The following is a 14189-nucleotide window of genomic DNA, read 5'->3' as shown; positions in this document are numbered from 1 at the left end:
GTGAGAACCAACAGGAACAAGGGTAACGGGGCCAACCTGTAAAAAATACCGATAACTGTTGCTCGAAGTGTATAAATATTTTCTGTGTGTTAACTGAGGCATGCTAGCTTTGTGGGCCTACCACCCAGCACCCAGCTCTGCGCAGATTTGGAATAAAAGTAAATATCTTGGCTCTATGTTTTTCTGCTCTCTGCACACCGGCTGGAAGAACCCATATTTGGGGCAACAGTAGTTTTGGTGGAAAGTTATGACAAGTCATGATTGTTTTATTTCTGTGCAGCTCAAACGTGTAATTCAATCAGTCCATTCTTGTATTGGCAACGCACCTACCACCAATGGGAGTGATTTCCCCCGAAGCACTGCAGGACTTCATTGCAAAACCCCAACCACAAGGTTAGTATAATCTACCATGAATTAAATGCGTGATTTCTCATGAGGGAAGATAATTCAAAGGTCCTCATGGCAGCCTCATGCGCGATAGCTGTACAGGTGCAATCCAGCATTGCCCTCTGCTGGATTTTAAGCTGCCGACTTGTGCAAAAGTTGCCTCTGGCTGACCTATAAGGGATTATTTTTAAACAAGCACTGTATTAATTATCATAAGGGAATATCTTGCCACCAAATAAGGAATGAAATAGTGAATTAATGTTTATTCCTAAGCCTTTCCTTTTTCACAGGGCTGGCATTGCTTCAGACAGGGCCAATGTTGACTCATTCAGCCCTTGCCTGGTCCAGCAACAGTCACAGGCTATTACACGTTCCCCAGAGTCCAAACACTGACCAGAATCGGTGCATAATCAGATCCACAACATCTAAATAGTCAGAGGCTGAATTTTAGGTGAACTCTGTCTAAACCCACACCACAGTTCTGGAACCTACAGGAGTGGTCCATCTTATGTGACTGTCGCATCCAACCGGGTGTTTCCCAGCACACAGCACTCCTGCTAGACAAAAGCCTGCTGCCACCAACTCCTTTCTGGGTATATGTCCTGATGAAAAGTCAAGTGCTATTTCCAATGTCTTCATAGATAGAATACAGAGACTACCTCAATGTGGACTGATGGATGATGAGTATGACAAGAACGAGGAAGGGCAAACTGGATGCAGCACTACAATGTCAGGCAAATCTTTTTGTCTGTTCTTGCTGTTCAGCATCTATCATTTGCTGACTGCTCCCCGGCTTATTGACATGTGGTGTAACTAACCACATGCATACACATATACAGGGATATAGGTATACCTATATGTGTAAACCCATATTTGAACACAGCTGCCTATAATGGGTTAATTATAACCACATGATCAAGATAAAGACAACAAATCCCACTTCTGTACTTCTTCAGCTATTATTCTTGCTGATCATGTAAAAGGCACAGCAGGGCATTTTGCATCCTGTAGCTTGATGCTGTGCAAAATGGGACCACATCCAGAGAATCAGGACATCTGCTAATTCAAACTAATGTATGGGAAACTGAGACTTAGCAAGATACTCTTTCAGAAAAAAATAAAAGTGCAAAAAGAAAGCTCTCTTCCATTTATACAAATTTCCAACCCACAGTCTATCCTTGCACTTCTTACATGGTCCTTTATTGGGTTTCTCTTAACTTTGCTTTTCCCATCACCTTTCTCTCTTTCAGTCTCTACCTTATTCTCTGATTACAGTCTCATTTTAACATTTTGCTCATTTTCCCTCTTCCACCAAAAAAACACATGCTGTATAATCTCTTCAGAATAACAAGCCTGCAAAACCAGCTGCTTATATCCCTAGTTTTCTTAGAATTCCAACTCTGTTACGTATCTGTTCTGCAGTAGTTGCTGTGGGAGCAACTCACTCTTCCCCATGGTGGTGGTGTTAATAATAACAACAACAACAATAATAATAAACAATTCAGTTTCTAAAGATACTTTCGTGCTTTGTTGCTTGATGAGATTATCTGTACTCTAAAATCTCTCTCCAGCCTGCCTCTCCCTGCAAGGTATTCTGCACTTCTCTGTGGGAGGCTTCTTCCTAAAAATAAATGTCATTATTTGTTTTGTCTTATGTTACAGCTAATTAAATTTTGCCACCATAACATTTCACCATTTCTTTATGCTGCATTTCCAAAGTACCAAACAGCACTTTGTCCCTTTCTTGCTTCTTTTTTCTCCCTGTACTGTCATGCCAAGACCAATGGCTGGGTTTTAATATGAAAATTATCAACCCCATCCACATGCAATGAAAATAAAAAATGAACCCCACGTTGTTAGATCTCTTGAAAGAAGTTAGCACCAGGAGTTAAGAAGATTTGATAATGTAGCAACTTCAGCTTACAAACTGTGGAAAGTAGGAAACTTAAATGTAATAAAAGGTCTGTGTCAATACATATGAAAGCACTCAGACATGAAAATGTGAAGAATGTACTAAAAGGCTGAAAAATAGAAGGTAAGAATTATACACTTCTGCCTTGTGCTTTACGTGTACTTGTGCAAAGGAGTGGGCAAAATGATCCATTAATATTTTAAACTCACCTTGAACCAGTGACTGAACAACAAAGCCATAAATTGGATCTTGCAATGATGGCAGAAACCTAAATGTGCAGCAGTTCCAAAATAGTACCAATTATCAACTGTTTTGGAATTATCAACAGTCACTATGGCCAGTGATGCAGATGATCTCTCCACTTTAAGACTGAGGGAATAAGTCATAATGCAAATGGTTCAGCAAAGCAGTCAAGAGATGCAAGGGAATACATAAACTTCTCAACATGTCACACTCAGGTGCATTCCCTACTTTACATTTTAAAGCATAACCATTCAAATGGAAAAAAACATTGCTATTTAAAATGTAAGTTGCAAAGACAAACTTAAGACTATGTGCTTGAATGTCAGACACACTGTACCTCAAGACGGATTCTATTATAGCACATATTTTATACAACATTAGCTATTTGTGTTTTAAATTGGACAATGCTGGTGATGATGATATATCAGAATGTGAAAAATCTCCATGTGACCACTGTCCCGTCTTGAACTTATCCACAGGTAAAAATCCAGAGGGAAAAAAGAAAGAAAAAAAAATACTTTGCAAGGCTATAGATGGCCACAGATAGAACAGTGACAATAAATCCCTGATACTCCTTAATAGCAATGTCAGAAAGCCAATGCAAGAAAGCTACCAAACTGTTGATCCTCCTTTTCTCTCCCAGAGTGTGGGTGTCCCAAAGGTCTTGGCACATTCCAAAGCAGTTTGCAGAGTCCCTGGAGGCCAGGACTGGAGTGGGAGGACTCTGGTGACATGCAGCTTCCTTTCGAGTTAAATGTTGCCAGTAAGGAAGGGGGAGAAAAACTGTTCTCTTTAGAGCTATATCATGTAACTGATTTTGGAAATTATTGCCAACAAACAGGTAGAAAAAGTCTTAACGTGGATTTCAAAACATCTTGCCTGAGAGGCAGTGATGCTTAAACTTTTCTGAGACTTTCTCTTAGTCCCTATCAGGGAAAATACCTATAAGAACCAAGTTCAAGTTTCAGCTGCAGTAAGGTATGAGTAAGGTAGTACAGTCCAAGCTCAAACAGAAAAACCCTTTGACTGATTTACATCCACTCAGATCTCTTGGCACCATGACTCTTAAGGAAATTTGCCAATTCGAACAGCAATGCTGATAAGAGGGCAAGGAATGACCTTCCACTCTTGAAACTGTCTGAAAATTATGCTATTTTTTATTACACCCTGAGGAAAAAACAGAGCTTGTTTGTAAACAGAGTTTACAAACAAAGCCTGAAGTACTAGACAATTTCATGCACACATATCCCTTTCCCACCTCAACTTCTGCAAAAATAAAAAAAATTTTTAAAACCCAACCTCCCCCCCCCAAAAAAAAACCCCAAAAAACCCAGCACTCAATGGACCCGGAGTTGGATCTTCTCTCCCATAGACAACTACAGGTTCATGTGTTCATTTCTGTAAGGCTGCATGCTTTAGAAAGTAAAAACCCATATTAAGTGAACTTGCGGCTTTTAATGAATGAGGATGGGGATCCCACAGACTCCATAATTTTTTCTGGTAACCTGCTGTGCTGATAGGGTTAACCAGGCAAGTGCTGGTATATAAAGTCCTGAGGAACTTGGGACCTTACCAGCAAGTGAGACACCGAGATTCATGAAATGTGGATCTTTTGAACCTCTGCCCAGTACCCAGCTAGTGCTGACAATGTCTCAGGCAGCAGTGCAGTTTAAATATAGCTAAATATAAACATAGTTCAGCTTTATCCTCAATAGCTAGAATATTGGAAATCGCTGGCTTCATAGGGTTCACTATAAGCTAATTTACCTCATTACTCTTTCGTATAACTGTAGCCACACAATCTTCAGCACCCAAACTACCACTCAGTCAGCAGACCTTTATGGATTTCAGTCCTATGCTCTTAATTCTCTCTGTACATCAATCTTAATGATTCTTGATTCCACTCCTGAACAATTAGCTCAACAAGGCTGAACGCACCTGCTGTGATGTATGCCGGCGCGGGAGACAAGGGATCAAACCCCAAGCCCAGCCTAGCCATGTTAGTTCTTTTTCTTCTGGATAGTTTGTAGTCCACAAGGTATACTGAAACCTGTTGGCTCTTTTTTATTTTCGCTTTTTGCTAATAAAGAGCAGTTCAGCTTTTGGGTAGGACTGCCTCCTTGTCCAATAAAGAGCGGCTGGCACGCATGCATGCAGGAAGGCAGAGTTAAATTCAGACTTTCTTGAAGTTCCAGACCATTTCAATTGACTTCCATCTCTACCACCCCCTCCCTAGATCACCGCATCACATTTATGTACAAGGAAATAAATGCGCTGTATATCTGTTTGCCAGTTACTTTCACTCTTCACCATCAGGAAAAAGTGCTGGCACAGAGCATACCTGTGTCTGTTCGCATCACGGGTGTATGTGTATGGGATTTCTTCTGAGAATATTTCTGCCATCGCTTGTTCTAGCAATAGGAGAAACAAAACCGCACAAAGCGGAACACAGAAAGAAGAAAAGTTGAGGAAAGAGGGTATTTGATCCTGAAACATTCCCCTGTCTCCATTTCATTAATATTCGTATCTTCTCCTATGATAGAAAGAAGGAAGAACAGCTTTTTTTGCCAAGGGTCATAACACCAGCTTTCTCATGTGTGGATTCAAGGAGGCAAGAGGGAGCATTCCTGCAGGTAATTAGCCTTGACTACTAATCACATCAGCCAAAAGTGATGAGCAAATTAGAGCTTCGGTAGACCAGCTAGTCTGATGGTCTTCCCAGATCCCCAGAGCAGCATTGCTGGTTACTGTGACACTCGGATGCACAGAGACCTGCAAGACATCCTCAGTGCCACATCACAGCTGGCCTTCACAGCAGGCTGCCTCGGAACGGATGGGAATAAAGACAGTGTGTCTTCCATCAGCATCTCGCTCCACCCCAAGGACCATGTTTCCTTACGGGTCAGGGCAGATATTCGACTTCTGATTCACTTCATTCATCTGCCCTCATGCCGCAACAGTACAAACCAAAGGAGAGTGAATTTATTTGCTTGATCTTCTCGGAGTCAGCATTTGCCTGATTTGCAGTTTTCCAGAAAAAGAGAAAAGTCATGATCCACTCATAACAGTCACAGTGAGAAACAGACAGGGACTTGGATTCAAATTTGTCTGTATCCCTTGTCTACTACTAATCCTTTTAAATTAAAAAAACCCACAAACCCAAATATACTATAGCACTGTGTTTCTACATGACCCATCACTTGAGGTCTTATTCATTCCTGAAGATAAAAGGTGAAGTCTCACATGTGAAAAAGGCACTTCTATTCAAAAGTTATAAATAGGAAAAAAAGCAAGCGTGTAGACAGCACAGCACAGTTCACAGTTCGTCTATACCTGAAAGAAGTGAGCATGCAAGCAGCCCAGCAGCCTATTTTTAGAGACCTCTCCCAATTGTCACACATGAGATTCAAGAGTTGACTCCCTCCAAAAGCCCTCCCAGAGCCAGGGTTGGATCTCACACAGGTCGGCTGTCATGCTTTGTAACCTTCCCTCACGCTCCTTGAGCCCCCCAGACCTGGAACCATTTCCCAGTGAATGCTGCTTTGCTGCCTGGCTGCGCCTGGGTGCAACGAAAGGCTCTGTTCAGCCGGGCACCAGGCCGTTCTTCTCCCCCCCGGGTACAATTCCCTGCAGCCTAGTGGCACGTCCCTTTCTTCACCTTATGCCCCATATTTGCGTTACTGCAGACGGTTGCCGCGGAGGAAGAGCAATAGGGCCCTTGCTTCATGGCATGCAGGGTCTGTGCCACAGCCAGCCCAAAGGGTGCAGAGAACACTGAACGGTGACTCCCTACTACAGCTCAGAGGGTCCCAAGGGGGAAAAAAAAAAAGCTCTACTTTTGCAGATGTTGCATATACATGTTATGTAGACGTGTTATGGGAAACAGTCTCCAAAGGCTGTATGTTAGATATCTGAACAGAGAAACAATCGGTCCCAACTCTGTCACTCAAGGAGGAGACTCAAACCTTTCAGGGTAGAGGACTGTGTCACAGTGTCACAGATGGCAAAGGCCTAAAACAGACGGGATGAAAAAGGATGTGGAAGAAGATGATGATCAGGAATAGAACGGGCCAGGAGACACAGCAACGAGGGGGCTGTGCATTGAGGAGGAAGGCCGATACAGAAAGTATCTGAATACGAAGCTCAGCCCAGCCAACTGTGCTGAAGACACAGGGGCTGAGGCGGTTGCTCAAACTCCCTGAGAACAGGCGACTACTTTCTGTGTCCTGGCATTTTTAGAAACTCAGTGAAGGAAATGGAGAAAAATAAATCCTTCCGAAGATTACCTTCTCAATCCAAGATGATGATAGCTTAACTATGCTGGAAGTTATTAAGGGCTAGACTTTAAAGAAAAGCACCCCGTAAGATTTCAAAGGATGGAAACATAGAATTTAATAGATATTACTACTAAACCCTACAAAATTTAACTGAGAACAGTTCCAGGTAGATGTCAGATTTCCAGCCACTAGAAGATCTGAGTAATATGATTCCCACTCGTACAAATATTTACATAAACCAGAGTCTGTGGAGGGATTTAAAGATGGGAGTTCTACGTCAGAAGAATGGGATTTCCAGCACCTATTTCCAGACCTGTGATCCAGGCTACCCCACCCCATTTCCTCCCCTCCACCGCCCCCGCCACAGGATAGGCTTGCTGTAAGCAGCTTTCTGCCAAGAAAGTTGGATGATTAAGGTAACTCCCTCACAAGGCTCACAGATTATATCTTCCTCTTTACTGACCCAGAAATAACCTTAGAAAGAAAAAGCAGAGCTCTTAGTGACAAAGGTTGGAGACTGGGGGCAGGAAGGAGCGAATCCACCTGAGGAGTTCAAGCCATTCCAGTGCCCAGCTGACAGCAGTCCATTCCCTGCACACTCCTACCAGTTTTTCTAGCAGCAATTCATCCTCATGCGTTTCAGGAAAGCCATATTTAAACACTTCATGTGATCAGGACCTCTGCATACTACCCAGACTGCAAAAAACATCTAACTGTTCCTCTGCATATACTGGAGGTTTTGACTTTCCTCCAAAGCAAAGACAATTCTGACTTAGGTGGCTTCCCACAAAAGCTAGCCCTTGGCTACCTTGGCTTCCCTGTTCCATGGCCAAAGAAGATACACAGGATGCCTAGAAAGCATTGCAGTCTTAAGTGCTACATCAGTATAAACCACAACATAGGAATAATTTCCCTGCAGCTCCAGGCTATCTTGCACTGCAAAAGAGTCTCTTTGAAGGAGTGAGAACACTGTCCCTCCAGACACAAAATCAGGATGTCAGTCTGTGTGCATGACTGGAACAGTAGCTGAAATGGCAATGTTTCAACTCTTAGTTTCTCCAAGTAAAAAGCTACTTGAGTACCGCTTGCCCCCTTCTCTTTTAACATAACACATAGTGCATGCCCTTCTCCTCACCTCTACTAGCGTACACTGCTATTCTCTAACGTGCAAATTGACCAGCAGAAGAACAGAGATGGAGTACAAGTTTGAACAAGACAATTGCTCAAGGGTCACAGAATTAGTCTGTACAGGAATCACAGAACAGCTGAGGTTGGAAGAGACCTTTAGGGGTCATCTTGTCCAGCTCCCTGCTCAAGCAGGGCCACCTAGAGCCGGTTGCCCAGGACCATGTCCAGACAGCTTTTCAATATCTCCAAGGATGGGGACTCCAACACCCCTCTGGGCAACCTGTGACAGTGCTCAGCCACCAGTGCTGTGCTGGGCCAGGAAGAGCCCCACAGTCTCCCTTATGCCTGACACCACAAGCAGGCCTGGTTGTGTACAAGGTGGGACGCTCGCAGGCCTGGTTGAACTCCCTTAGTGTGGTGTGGGGTTTTACTTCTCCCTGGAGCATCCGCCTCGTTGCGTGGCATCCACGCTAACACGTGCGAGTTTTACAGACAAAACCCAACCGGCTAGGGAGGCAAAAGTCCTGTGATTTAACGTTTTGTCATGTCTGCTCTTCAGCAAGACACGTCTCTAAATGGAAGGCATAATTATTACAGCTCAGGCAATGCTGTATTTCTGCGTTTTAATTCTCAAAGTGGCTTGACAGAGGAAGGGAGACTGCTTGTGCTTTACCCCATCAATCCTATTACAGCCTCTGCAAGGCAGAGTACTCCCACTCCTCAGATAACATACAGATTAACAACGAGGTCAGCTTTGTGATTACTCCTGGTACCGGCTTTTTTAAGCAGGTGGGTTTGCTACAGAGAGGGAAAGAATGTATTACAAGCAGGTGTGAAAATATAAAGAAACGTAGAAAAAGTAAGCAAGGCAACACCCCTGAGGGTGAAACTACAGGACTGTCTCATGAAGGAAAGTGTATGTGGAAAAGTAAGACCAAGCATAGCAGAACAGGTGAATCAAGTCTCACGTTAAATCAAATCTCTATGCTCCCTCCCCATTGTCTTCATTTCTCGTTTATTGTTTCAGGTGAAGGGATTAGAGGACTCACGGAACTGAAAGTCCTGCCGGAGAAGATTTGTATCAAACACGCATCTCACTGGCAAAATCAGATTAAAAAAGGAGCCAGCTCTCTTAAGGAGGAAAAGGGAATGGCCCCAGTTCACCGGCCAGTACAGTTGGTACAAGTGCTGCTCTTTGGGGCAGTTCACAGCACCCTTGCATTAAGAATACGCTGCAATGAGCGTCACCATCCTGGAGATACAAAGAGATCGCTGATGAAAGGCCATAATTACAAATATGAGAGCTGAAAGGACGGCAGGTCCCCTCTTATTCTGGTGCCGGTAGACTGAGAGTCGGAGTCTACTAAACTAGGCCAATATCTTCTTTATTAACAAAGAAACTCCCTGCCCTCAGTCCCTGCGCTGCTTCCTCCTGCCTCCCATGCAAAAAGACCTACGATGCTTTTATTCTCCGTTCACTCTGTCTCTGCCCTATTTCTGAGCTCCCTTCGGCCCGAGTTTGCATACCTCTGAACCAGTGGCTGCTGTTACCGAGTTTTGATCCTTTTCCCTTGCTGGTTTAGTTGCCTTTATTAGACGCAGCATGTCTCCAAAGTCAGGGCTGTTTCTCTCAGCTGTCTCTCTTTTAGCATGAAATAATACATATTACAGCTGATTCTTTCCCTAATTAGAGGACTTCTAACACCTTTAGAGTTACGTAAGACTGACAGAGTTCTCATTCAGTAATGTAAGCATCCTTCTGCTTCTCAGTTTAGGATATTTCTGGCACCTCAAACACCAAGAAAAAAACCCGAAATAAACAAACAAAAAAACCCACCCCAATGCATATGAATGTCAGACTTTTCTAATAACTTTCCTAATTCCTCATTTTTATCTCCTGTGGTCACCAGACACAGTCCCAGTTCTTACTTCTACTGCATCACAAAGATGAAGCATTTGTGCAATTTGGTCTGAAGAACCCAGTGTCCCTTTTGGTCTGAGTCCTTCCTTGTTGCTAGTTAATGAAGAAATGTCAAAGAGGAAAAAAATAAATAATTATCTTATTAGACCGATTACTGGTTACTACTCTCTTATATACTACACATGGGGGGAAAAACCCACAAAAATATCTGTTTAAGATGGTCATTTTAAAAGATTCTGAAAGTATTTTTTTATATGAAGGAATAAGTAGTAATTAAAAAACACAACAGTAAAACACAGGCAAGAGTCTGTCACAGTTTACTTTCAAAGAACCCTAACAGCCTCCAGCAATAAAAGCTGCAATTTTATAGCCAAAGAAAAAAACCAGAATCCTCATTCACCTTGAACATGTTAAGCCATTTGCTACAGTGCCAGGGATGCTGGTGAGTGGTAGGATAGGCAGAGATACCATAATGATGAGACAGACCTAGCTAAGAGGTGTCAAGTACCCTGACAGAGGAGAAAACATGTCTTTCCAAACATCCCAACTTGACCTGGATGATGAAGGCTTCATATCAAGTGTGATTCAGAGCACAGAGGGACTTTTCTAAATCTTGGCTGCTGAGCGCACAGCACAGTTTTTGATAGCAACATACTCAGGACTGGCAGGAAGAGTATTGTCCAGTTTGAGATCTAAACAGATTTAGCAAGCTGAGAAACATTATGTCTGGAGGAGGTTTCAAAGTGAGTTCTATGAGGAGTTTAGCACCAAACTTTTGCATTTTCATTTAATACAGAAAACACATGAGACCAAGGACAAAAACTTTATATACTATAAAATTAGGAGGCTTTCCTGCTCACGCACATTGGGATGAGGACATCATAAAAGAGGAATTGGATAACCTCGAGAGTAGAAGGCTAACAAGTACTGCAACTCAATAGTGCCACAAGCAAGATCACCCACTTGGGAACTAACAGATAATTCTGCTTTGAAACCACTGACTCATCAGGTGGCACAAGTGAGAAAAGGGAGTTTTAACACAGACCCTGATTACCACCACGACAAGACCATTCAAAGAGTAGATGTGAATTCAAATACAACATGCGCACAGGGCATGAGGTCCTGGTGCCTCCTTCAGATGCCTTCTCCCTCTAATCAACATTCAGAGAAGTAACATCTGTAAATGACAAAGTCCAGCAGGCTTTCTTGTGGGGTTGTGTTTTTTTTTTTTTATACAGGGATTGGCAAGTTTCCAAATTTAATGGTTTGAAAACACCTAAATTTTCAATGTTTGGAAACAGCTTGATACACTTTGCTTCACATGCTGTCTTCTGGGACACAAACTTTCTCTGAATGACTACTTGTATGATGCCAAGAAAACATCCCTCATCTTTGTTGGCTGAGTCCTCCTGGCAGCTCTGCGAAAGAAATGAAAGAATAACCTAAGGAAACCCCAAAGTGGCTGGAATACTTATCTATACTCAACTCCCCCCTCCCATTTCTCAGAGGCGAAGGGTTGTTTACTTAATCAGAAGATTACATTTGTTGATCAAAGGATGAGGGGAATCCTCTCTACCTCGCAGGCCCCATCTGCATGCAGATTTTGGAGCACGGCCTCACTGAAGCCCAGTGTATGGCGACACAAATGAACTACCCTTATATTAAGTCACCAAATGTAATCCTGACAGCAACTCCAAGTTCTTGGGTTCCTCCTCCTCTGATCTCTCTCTTTCTCCTGCCTCCTTCTCCCTTTGCTTTGACGACTTTGACAGCCAAGTTCTTGGAGAGTTACTCCAGGTTACAACGTGTCACCTTTAATGGAATTCAAAGCTTTAATTCAGAAAGTGGCCACTCTTGACCTCTGGCCCCACTGCCACCCACTCTGCCACCCCCCTCCTTTCTCCATCGCCATGGAAATGAATAGCCGAGCGAAAAAATGGGAGCAGGCAAAGTCTAAAGCTTTTCACAGAGCCCCCAAAAGAAAGATGAATGAAACTCATTCATCACCGAGCAAGGGACCCAGAGAGCAACGCTGACTGAAAAGCAAGCCAGAGGGAGAGCAAGCAAGGGAGGGAGACAGACCGAGATAGAAAAGGTTACCTCATGCAGGAAGTTATGTGATTTGAAAAAGAAAAGCACAGGAGGTGTGAGGGAACATAAAACATAAAAAACTGCAGATTCTGCCAAGAAAGATGGTGTTATTTGGGGAGGAGGGGTTATTTCCTCAGCCCCTTCCCCAGACAGAATTTCTTGTCACATTAACAGGAAAGGATGGAAATTGGAGGGGAGAAGGGAGAAATGTCTGAAAAGAAATTGCAGTGAAAGCCTAAAGGATGGGCAACTCAATGCAAGTAAAAAATACAATTAGAAACAAAGCTGTGTTTGTAGTGTTGAAATTCCCTTCATCGAATCTCCTACTTCAGAGGCATTTTGCCCCCAGTGCATATCTTGCCTTTCCTCCTCATCATCTCTGCATCACGTCACTTGATTTGTCTTGATATGTGATATCAATAACATATCAAGGCAATTTTTAGCACTAGGGAGCAAATGCACTTAAGAGGCAATAGCTTATTGACTCAGACATAGCACCAGTTTTCTGGTGTGTTCCTCTAATTTCCCCATTTCTCACAACCTCGCTACAACTGCATTGGCAAAGAGCTCCTTTTTCAGGGCATCTGAAACAGATGCAAACAGTAAAAGAAAAAAAAAAGTTAAATGACACTATGTATCCCAACGTCAGAGGAAGGAAAATGTGCTACTGCATGCCGACCTACAGACCTGAGGGAGCTTGACGATGCCAGTGACGGATAGAAAGGGAGAGGGAGAGAAAGGAAAGTCTGCGATGCAGCAGATCCAAAGAGCTTAGTTGCCTGCACCCCTTGGAAAAGAGATAAGCAGGACAGAGGGAAGGCAAGAAGCAGTGGCAAGTCATTCCCTAAAGCCAGAATCTTTTGCAAAGGTATTAGATGAGTGTCATAGATTATACTGGGACTTTTATATCACCAATGACTTCCCAGAATAACTAGTCAAAATTCATCTTAAAGATACCAAAAATTAGGCATAAGCGTGCAGGGCACACTGGGATGCTTATGGGAGAAAAGCTGTAAAGGGCAGATCTCGGTAAGAGGAAAATTCTACCTAAGACTGCCTTCCTGCCTTATCCTGACAGAGAAATAATAATGCAGTTCTCCTTTTCACTGAAGGCCAGTCCAAAGCTTACCTGATAAGTACAACTCAGAAGTAAGCCTACCTAGAGATTAAGTGATAACTCCAGGAGATAGTTGCCCCTTGCAGAGCAATTACCCTTCTGAACCATGAGATTTTTTTTCCTTCTTCCGAGAGCTAATCAGGCATGATTCTCTTTCATTCCCCCAATCCCTTTGCCACAATTTAATTCCTTTTTTCGTGTTCTAGTGAAAAGATATCACTCGAGAGGCAGGATTCATTAAACTTTATTCGTTGTTAATTCAGTGAACAAGATGCCAAGCCAAGCTTCCTGGCAGTGGCTTTAGCACCTCTCCTGGCCAGTGAACTCAGACCCAGAGCTCATACTTAAGCTTCAGCTTTTTGATAATCTGTATTACCCTCCGTGGTGGCTCATATTCTAGCTCTAGCCTGAGCCACCCTGCAGATTGCCCAGGAGGGGAGTTCAGGCACACAAGGAGAAATGGTCGCTTCAGTATATACAGTATATATAGTAGATACAGCCTGTCAGTCACAGTAAGAGGTACCCAGTACATTCAAAAGCCTTTTGAAAAAGAAAAATAGAAGTGACAACTTGTGTACAAATGAACTGAAACTAAAGCTGGCATTCTCCATTGCTCCCAAGTTTCTCTTCAACAGCTATAAGAATGTGTCTATCAAAAATGGAAGCAGGCACAGACAATGCTCCTTTTCACCTGATGAATGCCTACTATTGAGGTGGGGTTTTTACCTTCTTGCTCATTTCCTGTTATTGGGGAATATTTCCCTCCAAATACCCAAAGGCTCTCTAAGACCACAGGCATCACCTGTTAAAGCTAGCGAAACATATTTCACTACAGAAGGATGTCCGCACTGAAAGTACAATGCAGAATCACTGCTACCTCTCTACGCCTTGTCCTTCAGAAGAACCACCTCTGCAGATGTAGGAGAGCCAGAAGTAATGCTACAGGCTCACAGACCGAGGACAGAAGGGAGAGCACTGCAACATGGCAGAGGGGGAGAGGAAAGAGCCTAAGAAACCTTACAGTGCTGCTCCTCGCACCTTGCCTCATCCTCCCCACTCCTCTGGCCTGCAGACCTCTTCCTCTCTCCCCACCCCCATGGACCTGTAGGTTTG

At 43.3% G+C, this 14189-nt stretch overlaps 1 protein-coding gene across 1 annotated transcript in view; it reads right to left on the bottom strand.

Moving 5' to 3' along the window:
- Positions 1–13159, bottom strand: part of PTN (pleiotrophin) — a gene marked incomplete at its 3' end in the record, with an annotated part of 50892 nt that extends 37733 nt beyond the window's left edge. Inside the window, exon 1 of the mRNA XM_082014476.1 lies at positions 13119–13159. The remainder of the gene's footprint in view (positions 1–13118) is intronic.
- Positions 13160–14189: the final 1030 nt, after the last annotated feature.

This window comes from Phaethon aethereus (genome assembly GCF_964289735.1).
Source record: "Phaethon aethereus genome assembly, chromosome: 1".
NCBI classification, from domain to species: domain Eukaryota; kingdom Metazoa; phylum Chordata; class Aves; order Phaethontiformes; family Phaethontidae; genus Phaethon; species Phaethon aethereus.
Note: the sequence above shows the minus strand (reverse complement) of the source record. Positions and strands in the feature narration are given on the sequence as shown.